This window comes from Lissotriton vulgaris, chromosome 8 (genome assembly GCF_964263255.1).
Source record: "Lissotriton vulgaris chromosome 8, aLisVul1.2, whole genome shotgun sequence".
Lineage (NCBI taxonomy): Eukaryota > Metazoa > Chordata > Amphibia > Caudata > Salamandridae > Lissotriton > Lissotriton vulgaris.
The window spans coordinates 1,547,394,543-1,547,409,622 of NC_141696.1; the positions used below are offsets into that span (position 1 = coordinate 1,547,394,543).

At 47.3% G+C, this 15,080-nt stretch overlaps 1 protein-coding gene across 2 annotated transcripts in view; it reads left to right on the forward strand.

Annotated features, from left to right (window-relative positions):
* The first annotated feature begins 2,221 nt into the window (after positions 1-2,221).
* LOC147700341 (uncharacterized) overlaps positions 2,222-15,080 on the forward strand; it is a 101,150-nt gene continuing 88,291 nt past the window's right edge. Inside the window, exon 1 of one of the 2 annotated variants that reach the window (XR_015299404.1) lies at positions 2,222-2,359. The gene's annotated coding sequence lies outside the window, so the exon portion shown is untranslated. The remainder of the gene's footprint in view (positions 2,360-15,080) is intronic. The other variant, XR_015299405.1, reaches the window with a different exon arrangement.

A 15,080-nucleotide genomic window follows, 5' to 3' on the forward strand; every position in this document is an offset into this window, starting at 1 on the left:
CACGTCGCCATTTACCCACAGCTTCTCCTGAATAGATGTGATGACGGTGTGCCTGATTATTTGGTCGCGGATCAATTCTTTCTGCAATGCCTCGAACTTGCACGTGATGGCTAGTTTTTGCAATGCAGCCATGTACTCGTCCACTGTTTCTCCTTTGGTCTGTTTTCTTTGGAAAAAGTTGTATCTGTTAATAGCTGTGCAGACCACGGGCCTGTAGTGAGAGTCCAAATCGCCCAACGCATGCTGGAACACATTTGTGTCCGTGGCTGGTCTCTCTGGTTTGACTAAGTTCAGGTATACTCTTTGGCCGGCTGGGCCTAAATTATGCAGCAATATTTTCTTGCGTCGCGCGTCCGGGAACGCGTCCTCGCCTTCTTCCTCCAATGCCGAGAGGTAATTAAGGAAGTTTTGCTTCCAGTCCTCCCAGGGCATCTCAGGTTCGCCCATCTTCGGCAGGAACGGCACTGGGTTTGTCAATGCAGAAGTTTGGACACACATGACCGGGACGCTGGTGGCACGAACCGCTCCTCCGTCACTATCTCTTGGGGGGAAAGTGCTTGGCGGCGCGTTGTCTCGCCCTGCTTTGTCTAATTGGGCCTGTTCTCCCTCCTGCGCTTGGCTTTCGCTGTGGTGCTCCAGCGCAGCACGCCTGTAGGTGGCACAGTGCCCACGTGGTCCGAGGGGTGACTGGTTGGGCGTCCGCAGCAGCCTACCCTGCTACTGGTGCCTGCTGTGTGATTGGCAGCACTGTCCTCGCTCTTACCCCGTCACTGCCACGCTCCCATACAATGCCTCTGGTCCTTGGTAGCCTGCTAGGCTGCAGGGCTTCCCTTGAGGGTTCTGGGTACTCCTGTGCAGGGGTGCCTTTCACCACCTCGTCGCCATTGTGAAGTTGCATGCATACATCAAGGGCCTAGGAAATACACCCGGACATGTTTCTGTGATATCAGGGGGTGTTTATTTCCGCTTCTAAATTTGCACAACTAATAACGTTCGGGAGCGCCGGAACAGGCTCCTGCTCGCATCGGAGTCTGCGCGCCAATGGTAAAACATGGCCGCCGCCGGACGTCCGTCTACGTCACACCCCGTGGTGACGGCGCAGCTAGACCGCTACACCACACGTACCATTGCAAGACGACCACATGCTGCTTTGTTTAATTTTTCTTTTTCTGTTTTTATACTTTTAATTTCTTGCGTACGTTGCTGAGTTTGGCAGAGCACTTTATTGTGTGGTGTAAATGAGTGAATTTAAGAGATACTCGGTGATAAATAGATGCATGAGTGCAAGGATGAGTAGAAGAATGCATGTATGAGAACGTATTCTGTACCTACACTTATTAATGATTAAGGAGGAACTTTATATATAAGCCAGTCCTATTGACATTGTCAGTGCTTATCAACCTTCCAGTGGTAGCTAGTCGATCTTCCTAGTTGCACATCTCATCACTCGGCTGCGCACACAAGCTAAAAATGTGTGCACACAAATGTTCTGTTGCCGCACACGAGGACAAATAATTTGAGGGAACATTGGTCACGGGTAGGTGACCTCTATCAAGAATCAATAGAAACACTGCCCCCCACTGCTAGAGAGCCTGTGATCATCTCAATTATGAATCCTGGCAAAGATGCCCATCCTGCAGACGACTATCTCTATTGAATCTCAATAATAAAAGTCTAGCTTGGATCATTGCAAACTGACTCAACACAGTAATGAGGAGCTTAGTGTTGTCAATGGACTGACTTCCATGCCATTTCCAGTGTATAGAGGTACACGAGGGGGATGTCCCCTCTGACCTTTGGCCATGGAGTATTTAGCTACATGGCTTCCCAAATAGATATGTTTTATTATCACTTTATGCTAATGACATTTATGTTCTTTGTGGAAAAAATGGAGGGTGATCATTAACAAAAGAATCAAGGTATGGAGCGCTTACAGGAATAGATGTTAACTGGACAAAATCAGAAATATTTCCCTTCACTGACTCCTCTCTTAGGCCACAGGCCAATTTGTTCACTTGTAATGCTCTCATGTATCAGTTCTGTTCCTATTGTGAAGCGCTCTGACACCTTCGGGTAAAGTCCGCGCTAAATAAAAACGCTTCCTTAGATAAATAAATAAACTCTCAGCCCTGTGTTCCTTAATTTCCTTTTCCGGGTCAGCGGGGGCAGAGACAGCACCAGCAGCGAATGCAGTCATTTCCGGCCTCTTCCGCGGCTCCAGCAGCTGTAGGGGTGGAAGGATCCTCGGTCTGTGCGGTGACCTTCACCCTCTGACCCCGGATGTCACCCCCGGCCTCGGATTGCCATCTTCACCGTCCCAGGCCGAGGGGGAGAGGACTCTGAGCAGGGGTCTGCGCAGGTAGGAGCCTTCAGGCAACCCCCTTCCCGCTTCAGACAACCTGAACTCTGCATCCCCACCCTTCAAGTCATGGCCCCTCCCGGGCTTCGGCCCCTTCACCTCTCCCCTCCCACCTCTGACCTCCCACCTTCCTTCCTCCCCTCCTCGCCTGCGGCCCCTTCACCTCTCCTAGTGCAGAGAGTGGGTGTTATTCACGAGGAAAGCTCAGCTGACTTTAAAGCCCCCTGAAGTTGTGTTGTCCTGCTTTTGTCTGCCCTCTCTGTCCTCACTTGCTTTGCTTCTTTGCTTTGTGGTGTTTTTAACTTCCAGTCCAGGCCACTGCACACAGGGATTCCAGATTGCTTCATGTCTTTGTGGTGTCAGGCAGAGAAGCATTGGTATTGATGTGTTCATTGCCTTGAATGATGTTTGCAATTTCCAGCTCCATGCAAGTAAAACCCTGAGCCAAGCTGTGAGCCTCCCATGAAATATGCTGCTCAGATGCCCTGCACTAAAGCTAGCTTTGACTAGCTAGTGAATTTCAAACTGCAGTAGTCATTAGGGCTTTAGCGCTGACAGCTGGAGCATCCAATGCAGTCTAGGTGTCACAACAAATCAGAAACAAGGAAAAGATATTCTACAACTTCTTTGTTGACCTTTAACCATTGAGAAACTACATACACAATAAGCGCACAACTGAATGAAAGATGATAAACCACACCTTAAAGAAAAGAATGAGAAATGCGTTATTTTATGTTACCATTCTCAAACGTCACTTTGTTAATGCAATCACTGCACATATTTTGTGTGGAACCAGAGAGAAACTGAATTGAACTTTTGTTGGCCCAGTGGGTTCTAGTGGCATCTGTGTTATAGAGGTCAAGTCAAGTCAAGTCAGAAAATTTATATAGCGCACTACATACCCAGAGGGTTTCAAGGCGCTTAGAAAGGGGAGGAGGATTACTTGTCAAAAATCCACGTTTTAAGATGCTTTCTGAATGCTAGGTGGTTCTGGGTAAGGCGAAGGTAAGCGGGGAGTGAGTTCCATGTTTTAGCAGCTAGGTATGAAAAGGATCTGCCTCCCATGGTGGTCTTGTTGATGCGAGGTACGGTGGCGAGGGCTTGGCTGGAAGAACGTAGTTGGCGGGAGGGGGTGTAGAAGGACAGTCGTGAGTTGAGGCAGTCTGGTCCGATGTCGTAGAGTGATTTGTGTGCGTGGGTAAGCAGTCGGAAAGTGATCCTCTTATTGACAGGTAGCCAGTGGAGGTCTTTAAGGTGACCAGAGATGTGTTCGTTGCGTGGGATGTCTAATATGATCCTGGCTGAGGCGTTTTGGATTCGTTGGAGTTTCTTCTGGAGTTTAGCGGTAGTGCCCGCGTAGAGGGTGTTTCCGTAGTCCAGTCGGCTCGTGACCAGAGCGTGGGTGACTGTTTTCCTTGTTTCGGTGGGGATCCAGCGAAATGTTTTTCTGAGCATGCGGAGAATGTTGAAGCAGGATGAAGAGACGGCGTTGACCTGCCTGTTCATTGAAAGTGAGGAATCAAGGATGACGCCTAGGTTCCGTGCGTGGTCTGTCGGGATGGGTGCTTTTCCGAGGGCTTCCGGCCACCAGGAGTCGTCCCATGCAGAGGGGGATGTACCTAAGATGAGGACTTCTGTTTTGTCTGAGTTCAGTTTCAGACGGCTTTGTTTCATCCATTCTGCAACTTCTTTCATTCCTTCGTGTAGGTTAGTTTTGGCGGTGCTGGGGTCATTGGTGAGAGAAAGGATTAGTTGAGTGTCATCCGCGTAGGAGATGATGTTGAGGTTGTGTTGGCGTGCGATGGTCGCGAGGTAAAAGGTGGCAGCCTGCAACTGAAAGCACAATGAAGATGCGCTTAGTTTTAAAATTGTATTGTACACAGTAAAAGGCTGCAGAGATTTATTTTTGTAAGGCAAGCATTAACCTTCTATTTCTATGTTCTTGCAACAGTTTCTTCATTACTTGGTTTTACTCATAAGAAAGTGTAATTCTAAGGAGTGTTACATATTGGCCAGTTGAGTGTCATAACATGTGTATTTGTAAAGCGCACATTCACCCAGAGGTTTTTTGGCACTGAATAACAGATGTTTATTGTTACCCAACTCAATGATACTCATTTTATCGACCTCGGGTGCATGAAAGGCTGAGTGGACCCGCGGGGAATTGAACCTGTGACCATGAGGTCGAACACAGGCCCCTGCAGTGGACGCATTAGACCAATGAGCCACCAGAGCCGGTCACTCGTAACTGCACTGAAATCATGGAAATGTCACACATAAGCAATCTAAAAACTTGGCAGCTCTGCTACGGTGGCCCTGAGTGGCCAAATCTGAGATTCACTACTTTGGTTCATTGTTTCTGCTGCAACGTTGCATGCAAAAACCAGTCCGGCCGAGCCCGGTCTCTACGGGAGACACATGGTGACATGTGGCATTGGATCAATTCGGCTGCAGGCTGCTAGGAGGAGACTTTAAATACACAAACAGCAAGCGCTGTATCCCAACACCTTTTGCAGTTTTCCGGATCCCTGAAACTAGTGATGTAGGTGACTAAACACTGAGCTGCCATTAGACCTACGGACCCCCCACTCACTCCTGTGCCCCTTGACCCTGGCTTCAGGGGGTGCATTACACTCTTGCAGTGCAGCTAAGGTCATCTGATTGGTGCCGGTGGGCGCCACTGGCACTTATCCTTGGGACCAGAACTCCTTCCTCACAAGCAGCAATCCTGAACATAATTTTGCTTGTTTTATGTAATTTATTTTTTTTAAACGTCTTTTCTGACAATCCAAGCATCATATCGTATGTGTTATGTCATTGTGTGACCTCAGCGTCATTATGATGAGTCATTCCCCTCTTCTTTGCCTGTGAGCGCCTTGTCTAGACCGGGCCTCTGCAATTGCAACACAGCCCACCCGTGAAGCATGTCTGCAAACAGTCATCAGGAAACATTGACCCGTAAAACAACCACACCATTGGCCTGTTCATTTCTACACATGCAACGCACTGGTGACTTATAGCACTGCTTTGTAATTTCATTTATCACTCCTCGGGTCCTGCCCCAGCCACTCCTACTTCATTGTCGACAGCCCGCAATCATTTCAATGTCAATTGTGCAGTCCATCCAGGAGGTTCCAGACCTCATGCAAGAGTGAGGGGTCAGGAGGTCATTGGTGACACCCAGCTTCATTTCTTGATGGCACATGGAACCAGGTACAAATACTGCCTCATTGGTTAGCAGCTGACCCCTGGTGCTCTGCAGCTCCTATATAAAGGAGGCAGTGTGCAGGGATTGAAGGACTCTGGGCCAGCATCAGCCTGTCAAGCAGATGCCTTATATGATATTTGATGACCTTAAAGTTAAACCACCCACTTAAGCAGTGAGTCACCTTTGGCACAATTCTTTCTCTATTTGCTATCGGTAAAGTGTTTTTGTTGTGCTTTAAAATGGAAACGGTTGAAAGAGCGGTGCTGCCTGACTTTGTAAAAAGAAAGAGTCACTTGTGATTTAATGCAGTTCTCTGTTCATATTAGTTGTGTTTTTCTTTCTAAATATAAACATTTGGGTGGAATAAATGGCTCACCATTTTCATTGCTGCGTAGAGCAACACATACACACCCAGAAAATATGGGACTGTCAGTCATAAGGATAATAAAAACCAGCAGCTATGTTGACCTGGACTGTGCACAGAAATTACCCTCACTCTGCTGCTGTGTGGAGCATAGGGTGCAGACAGGGCAGGGTCTGATCTGTCCCAGGGTGGTAGTGTTGTAGCACATAGTTAGTGCTTGATAACACTGAAAGGGTGCCAAAGCACGTTTTCAAAGGATGCAGCACACTTTCCCTGTGGGTGTGCCATGGATTCAATTTCATCAATTATATATGGGTAGTGTTTTGATGGACATGAGGACATAGATATATATTTATCTTGTTTGTCTTTGCAGCTTGGATTTGATGCGAACATGATTGAGAAATTAATCACTTTAGCCTTGGGTGCCAGTGTTTGAAAGGGTACAAACTGTGCGAGTGAAGTATATTTTGTGTGGCAATTGGTCTGGTGTTTTACCTGTACGCAGAGTCTGCTCAAACCACACTAGAGCAAGTGTGCAGCATTGTCTGTGCACCAGTGTGGGGGAAAGGTGAGAGAAAAGATGCGCTCATCCCTGCAAGTGGATACCTACCAGTTTTGGCTTGGTCTCTCTTGAATGTGAGCATAGGAAGGGGCAAGACATGAGATGATACCACTCTTTGGGCGGGTACTTTCTTTCATTATCTACAGCATGGGTGCTCATAAAAGTTTTACTGGAGTAGCAGCTTCTGCATTGGGGTGTTGGGGCTCCACCCTTCAGAATTTGAGGTCTGGATTTCTTCCATCTGTTCTTACACTTAATACGTAACCTTACTCATAGCATTATTGGGCAGCCAGCCAATTATGGGATGACCATTTGGTTGTATGGGATTCACTCTAATAGGGCTTATCCTTTTACTTTCTTTTTACATTTCTTTTTATTGAATACAGGTGAGGCTACATTCCAACAGCACATCGTTTGCATACAGTATGACATTATGTGAAATGGCATGAATTAGATCAACCATAGACATATCAGCTACCAATCTAGATAAGCTTTTACCTATGTACTCTACACTGGTATCACAGTTGTGTTGTAAAGGTAACACAGTTGTTACCTTTACTTGTGCAGCTCTCTGTGTGGCACTTCGAAACTGTCTAGTGCTCTGTTGATAGCCTAGTCTTACTTCTCTGTTCTTCTCTCCCAGCGCAGCGCAGCAGACTACGTGCTGATGCTGCGGGAGAGACTAGCCAGATCTGACCTATTGGAGGGAGGAAAGGGGTGCGGTCCAGTTACTGGCCGCATCCCACCCTCCTCCGTACTGGATAAAAGGACTCACCCGTCCCGTCCGCGCAGCGGGCGGGCGCAGCGAGCGCGCCAAAGGCAAGCCCGTCTGTGCCCGTCCGGGGCCGGAAGGGGCTAGGGGCCCAAACCTATGTCCAAATCACCACCGATGCCCAAAAACCGATCACATATTCGAAAGACCAGCTAATAAATCTCAGCTCTTCCACTCAGAAAGCGTGTAATCATACGCTGAATGCTGCTAGCCTACCCCTATTTTGTGAACACTGTCGTTACAACCCTGCTAATGACATCACTGTAGAGGGTAAATTTGAGTCTCTTAATATGCTATCGATTAATTGCCGCTCGTTGAGGAAGCATAAGCTGCATATATACGACCTCTTAGTGGAAAAACAACCAGATGCACTCTTCCTCACCGAGACCTGGCTGGATGCAGAGTCAATCCTGATATACTGGAAGCAATTCCCCAGGATTACGGGATAATAAGACTTGACCGGGTCAAACAGAGGGGAGGTGGGATTGCCATTATTCACAAACTGGATCTGCTATGTACTTTGGAGAGAGTACTAATTAAAGAATGTGAACGATAAAAGACCATCATAACAGGGCCATAAATGGATATCTGATTTACCGTCCGCCAGGTAGGACGTCGCTCTTTTTGGATAGCTTGACGGAGGTAATAGCCCTTCATGCTTTACGGTATAATAAGTTCCTCGTGTTGGGGGCCTCAATTTTCATATTGAGGATGTAAATGATAAGGAGGCTTTAAGTCTACTTGCATCTTTAAAAATGTTTAATCTTAATGTTCAATCCCTGATGCCCACCCATAAAGCAGGCCATTTGTTGGACCCTATCTTTGCCAACTGGGAGGGGGTGGCGGTGCAATCCCCCAGTAAGGTATTATGGACTGACCATTTTCTGGTGGAGTTTACCATCCGTAAGGAGTCCAAGCTATTACCTAGCATTAAACCCATGGTATGTAAACGGAGGCAATGGGGGAAAATTAAACAGGATCAGTTAGAATTGGCTCTAAAAAGAAGCAGCCCCCACTAAAAGATAATGTTGATGAAGCTTGGACAGATTATAAAAAATGGCGGTCAGGAGCTTTAGATGAAACTGCCCCGTGGACCACTAAGGCCCCTGCGAGGCGCTCAAAAACAGCTCAGTGGTTTAATAAAGATCTAAAAGCATGTAAAACGGAATGTAAAAAATTGGAGCGCATTTGGCGCAATAATTATGAGGAGGTGGCTAGACTCAACTATAAAAACAGCATAAAGAGCTATCACAAATTGATTAGATTCACAAAGCGCAACTTCTTAAAAATTAGAATTGAATTGGCTGATAACTCTACCAAAGAACTCTTTGTTATTTACAAAGAACTCACCTCATTGAAGAGAACCATAGCTCCTGAACTACATTCTAAGGATATGTGTGAAGCCATTGCTGACTTTTTTTGTGCAGAAAGTGGATAACATATATAAAACCTTTCCAGACACACCGGCAGAACCCCCTAAGGACGCCTCTACCAATAGGCAGATGATTAACAACGGAGGCCTTAATCAGTTTGTGGTGCCTAATACTATGGAGTTGGCGAGTATCATACATAGTATTAAATCTGGCTCCCCTGAGGAAATGGAAAATAGCGCAAGTCATTCCCTTAAAAAAAAAAACCCATGTGAGTGCTGCGCAGTTGTTGGACAACTATCGACCTATATCGCTGCTGCCTTTTTGTGCTAAGGTGGTGGAAAAGATAGTTAATAAACAGCTCTCTAAACATTTGGATAACGGACTGTATCTGCATCCCTCTCAGTCAGGGTTCAGAGTTCACCACTTGACTGAATCGGCACTCCTCTTCTCCACCGAACTATTGAGGAGTAGAGTAGATGAGGGGAAGACCGCTGCGCTCCTTTTACTAGACCTGAGCGCGGCATTTGACACCGTCTCCCATCCTGCTCCTTTGTCTTAAGGAGGCGGGTATCGACGGTCTGGCTCATGAGTGGATGTGTTCATTTTTGGCAAATAGACAATTTCAGGTCTATTGTCCTCCGTTCAAATCCGAGGTGCGCTCGCTCAGATACGGGGTGCCTCGGGGCTGAATTTTGAGCCCGACCTTGTTCAATCTTTATATGGCACCCCTGGCCAAGCTGGTGGTGACGTACGGGGTTGAGATAGTGTCATATGCTGATGACACCCAGCTGGTAGTGACACTGTCTCAGCCCCCGGAAGAGGCCTCATCCAATTTCTCGGCATGTCTGAGCAGAGTAGCCGGATGGATGAACACCAATTGCTTACGCCTCAACGCTAACAAAACTGAGCTTTTGGTGTTGGGGAAATCTCCATCCATCTGGTCATCGGCATGGTGGCCTAAAGAACTTGGCACCCTCCCGAAACCATTAGATCAGGTTAAAAATTTAGAGGTCAGATTGGACGAGACTCTATCCTTCGAACACCACACTAGAGGGATAGCAGGGAAATGCTATGGGATCCTTAAGGTCCTACGCAAGACCCTGGACTCGCTCCCTGCTAACAGCAGGAAAACGTTAATCCACACTTTGGTGACACCCCACCTTGACTATAGTAACGCCTTGTATCTAGGTTTGAGTAGGAAAGGTTTACATAGGTTACAGTGTGTCCAAAACACGGCAGCGAGACTAGCTCTCAATCTCCCAAGAAGATCTTCAGGGAAACAAGCCTTAGCTCAACTTCACTGGCTCCCTATACGGGAACGTATTATCTTCAAGAGCATGTGTATGACCCATCGCATTGCTTATGAGAGAGGGCCCGCCTATCTACAAAAGCTACTCACCAAATACCACCCCAATCGTCCGTTACGATCTCAGGGCCGTATGCTCTTTCAGGTACCCAGGATTCAACGGGCACGGATGGGGGGTCGTTCTTTCAGGTATTTGGCTAGCAAATAATGGAATGACCTCCCCATTGAGCTCCGGATGGAGCCATCAGAAGCAAGCTTTAGGCGTAGTTTGAAAACTCACCTCTTTCCCAAATCTTGATATTCTCTTGACCTCTCCCTTAGCGGCCTTTTTGTTTATGGGGTTTAGTACTGGTGAACAGTTTAAAGCGCGGGGACACACTGTTCCTAGTGTAACCAGGCGCTATATAAAAGGTGTTATTATTATTATTATTATTATTGCCATAGCCACAAATAATGAAAACGCGTGAGACAAGAAGGAAAGAAAGGGATTATAAGAGAGGGAAGGGGATTACGGCCTCATCACGATATGTACCGGTATGACATCTTTCTCAATCACTGCTCTGCATTCACGTGTATTTTGGCCACTATGTGTCTATCTTTCGATTGAAGCGGAGAGGATCATCTTAATCTTATGGGTTGGTACTAAGGTACCTCTGCAATTGTTCCCAGATGTCCCTGGGGTGAGCCTGTGCATAAATTCCCAGTAAAGTACGCCGCATCCTAAGCCAATCTGTGGCACGTGGTTTCTGGTGGCAGCCCCAGCACATCGCCACCCGACGTTTAGCCAGCAACAGAAGCATGGACACTAGTTTTCTACTTGTCGCATGTGCATTTCTCACATAGCCGAGCAACTCTTATCAAGGGGGATTGTTCTTTCTGACACTTCAGCATCTTATCTAATGCATCAAACATGGTTTCCCAGTAACATGTAATATCTGGGCAGCAGCAGACCAAATGCAAAAAGGACACCTCCTGTGCAGGGCATCTCAGACATCTCACATCCCCACTCAAACCAACTTTATATGACCATCAGGAGTCCTGTATAATCTATGTAAAAACTTAAAGTGAATGAGAAATTTCCTAGTTCATACAAAGGAAAGTTTCATTTCTATTAAGGACGTGGAGGCGAGGATTATGCATGTCCTTTCTCCATTTTATTGGACAGCAAGTTAAAAGCATAAGAAAAAACAACCCAGCCATGAACTACCTGTCCCAATATGCTTAGCGGTAGTCATGGTAACCAAACAGCCAATAACAGTCCATCCAAGAATATATAGAAATCCCACGCCGTAGTCCTTCCTCTTTCTTTTCTGCTGCTGGAATGAAGTCCTCTACCCTCTAGTCTGCTTATCTCGTCCAGAATAATGTGGAATAAATCAGAATCACATTGCAATGTGGAAAAATACAAGAAACATCAATAATCAGATGCAAGAGAAAACACCATGCGAATGCAGCAAAGCAGAATACAGCATGAAATATCGAAAAACCAATACTTCTCTGAATTGAAGAAATTATCTCTGGAAACCAAAATCCAGGAAGGGAGGCTAGATGAAGCCAGGCAGGGATAATCCTCGCCTCCGCGTCCTTAAGAGAATTGAAACTTTCCTTTGTGTGAACTAGGAAATTTCTCATTCTATGTCAGGAAGCGGAGGCGAGGATTATGCATGTTTAAAGCTTACTCACAACCAGAGTAGCAGCTTCATGAATTGGCTTAAAATAAAACTTTTTGAAAGTTGAATCAGAAGACCAATCCGCCGCATTCATAATGTCCTCCAATCTGCCCTCAACTTGGACAGCCTTGGATGCCATTGCGCCTCTAGTGGAGTGAGCACCAAAGTTTGTAATATCAATTCCAGCCTCGGACATAATCCATCTGACCCATCGGGCAATAGTGGGAGATGAAACCGCTTTAAAAGGTTTTTTGATAGCAATGAGCAGTTGTCTTTCACCTGGTGGACGAACCTCCAGAGTCCTGTTCTCATAAGCTTTGAGGCAACGTACAACACACAGTTTAGGTGAATCTGGAAAAGCTGGATAGGATACTGACCTGGTATTGCACTTTGTTCTTCTGGAAACAGTAAAGCTAACACCCTCAGGTGTAAAAACTCTAGCGGAGATATCTAGAGCCTGAACATCGGAAGCCCTTTTACAAGATATAAGACAGAGGAGAATAGCTAACTTAGCCGAAAGTTCCTTACGTGAAAGGTATTCATTATCCTGCCAGGATAAAAGATGACGTAAAACCATATTAACGTCCCACAGGCCCGAATAACGGGGCTCCAGGGGACGTGAAAGACGAATACCTTTTAGAAGCTTGCAAACCCAAGGATGTTCCCCAACCGGAGATCCATCCACCAGGGAATGACCAGCGGAAATTGCTGACCTGAAAGAATTGATGGTGCAGTAAGCTAGATTTTGTGGAAAAGATCAGCAAGGAAGTTAACTACGTCAGTGACAGGGGAGCCCACGGGATCCAGGTGTTTTGCCACACACCAATGAACCCATCTGTTCCAGGCTGATCGGTAGCGTTTTGTGGTACTTGGGGCCCAGGCTCACTGAATGAGGAGTTCAGCCTCTCTCGAAAGCGTGTCGTTAGACCAACGTTCCCTGAAATCCTCCAGGCAATGAGATGTAGATGGCTTTGGAGAACCAGGGGATGAGGGTGACCTAAGGGATCTGTCAGAATGAGGTTGAATGATGGTAACCGAAGAGGCTTGTCCCATGATAATTCTAGAAGGGACGGGAACCAACACTGAGCCTTCCAGATCGGGGTGATCAATATCAGAGAGGCCTGTTGTCTGCGGACCTGGGCTGCTACTCTCTGAATGAAAAGAAATGGGGGAAACGCATATGCTGGGAACCCTGACCAATCCTGCATAAAAGCATCCACCGCTTCCGCTCCCGGATCCGGCTTCCAGCTGAAGAACCGTGGAAGCTGGGCATCCCACCTGGACGCAAACAGGTCCACCACAGGATGGTCCCAAAGATCCGAGATCTTTTGAAACACTGACGGATCCAGTCTCCAATCGATGGCATCCCGAAAATTCCTGGATTGCCAATACGCCACCGTGTTCTGATCGCCGGGGAGATATTCCGCCGTAACAGAGTTCTGATGTAGAAGGCAATAATTCCAAAAATCCTTGGCAAGATCAGCTAGGACTTTGGAATGAGTGCCTCCTAGGCGATTGATATACCTGAACGCTGTTGTATCTATCGTCCATCCGGAGAAGAACACAACAAGAGACCTTGGTCGAGGTGAACGATCGGAAGGCAAAAGAACCCGTTAGGAGTTCTAGGCAGTTGATGTGGAGGTGTAGCTCCTCCTCCGTCCATCTGCCCCCCACAGAGAGGGAGCCGCAACTGGCTCCCCAGCCTTGGCGACTGGCATCCGATTTGATCACAAGATCCGGGTGGGAGCAGAAAATCGCCCTCCTGTTCCAGGCATCCATGTGATCCAGCCACCAGAGGAGTTCCAACTTGGCCTCCGTGGACAGGGAGATGAGTTCCGAATAAGTGAGACCTTTGCGGAGATTAAACGCCTTTAGTCTCTGGAGAGCCCTGTAATGAAGGGGTCCCGGAAAAATGGCCTGGATCGATGACGACAACAAGCCCACAATCCTGGCCAACTGGCGGAGGGAAATTCGGTCCCGACGTAGAACTTTGCAAATCTCCTTCTTGATATTGGATATCTTCTGAGAAGGGAGATGCAACGTTGCGTCCCTCGTTTTGATAAGAAAGCCGAGGAAAGTCATGTCCTGCTGAGGGACTAAGTCCGATTTCTGGACATTGATAATGAACCCTAGAGATTGGAGAAGAGAAATGGTGATCTGCAGATGTCGAAGGAGAAGATCCTTGGATTGGTTCATGATGAGAATATCGTTCAGGTAGATAATTAGTCGAATCCCCTTGGTGCGGAGATGTTCGACTAACAGACGTAGGAGCTTGGTAAAGCACCAGGGTGCTGAGGAAAGCCCAAAGGGGAGAGTGCAAAACTCGTAAACTTGATCCTTCCACAGAAATTGGAGGAACCGGCAATGTGGAGGGTAGATTGGAACCGAAAGATAGGCATCCTTGAGATCCAATTGTACCAGCCAGTCGTTCTGAAGAAGTAAGTCTCTCAGAAGATGGATGCCCTCCATCTTGAAGTGCCGGTAAATCAACCATTCGTTGAAGGAGCGGAGGTTGATTACAGGTCTGAAGCCCTTGTTCTTCTTTTGGACAAGAAAGATATTGCTGAGAAAACCCCTTGGATGAAGGAAAGACGGAGTGATGGCGCCTTTTAGGAGCATATCCTGAACAGTCTATGAGTGCCTGATCTGTGGTTGAAAAAACCAAGGGACGAGGACGAGAGAGCTTAACGGGGGATCCGTAAAATTCTATGTGAAACCCCTGAACAGTCACTAGAACGCAATAATCTGAAGTGAGATCTGACCAGGCGTCTAGAAACACAGCAATCCTGCCCCCCAGGCGCACTGGGGAGAGGATAGAAAAGCTTACAGTTGAATCCTTAGGAGGTGGATTGATTCCCTCCGCATCCTCTGCCCTGGCCTCTGCCTCCACGGGAAGGGTAGAAGGAGCCTTGTCTCCCGTCTTTCCACCCGTTGTCCCTTCTGCCTTGACCCTTATTGGAGCATTATTGGAATTGGCGGCCGGCAGAGCGACCCCTGCCTCTGCCGGCCCCAGCAAAAACCTTCCTCGGGAAAATCTTTTTCATGGAGGCTTGCACCTTATCTAGAGCAGAGAAGGTAGCCGCAAACTTGCCTAATTCCTTTGCGAAAGGATCACCAAATAAGGTACCCTGAGCTACTGAACCCGCCTCCGACGAGTACAACTCCCCAAGCTTAGGGTCAATTTTGAGGAGGAGAGAATGGCGACGCTCGGCAGAAAGGGCACAGTTGGCGTTACCCAAAAGGCACATGGCCCTCTGTGCCCAACCCGCTACGTCATCTATGGAAAGAGGCTGACCAGATTCTTTGGAGCGTTGAGCGAGCACGATAATTTTTGTAAGAGGGCCTACGATGTCCAGGAGGTTATCCTGACACGCCTTCCAGGACCTGTCAATCCCCTTTTTTGGGTCTTTAATATACTTAGCAAAGAACGTGCACAATTTGCGGTCTATCTCAGGAGTTACAGCCA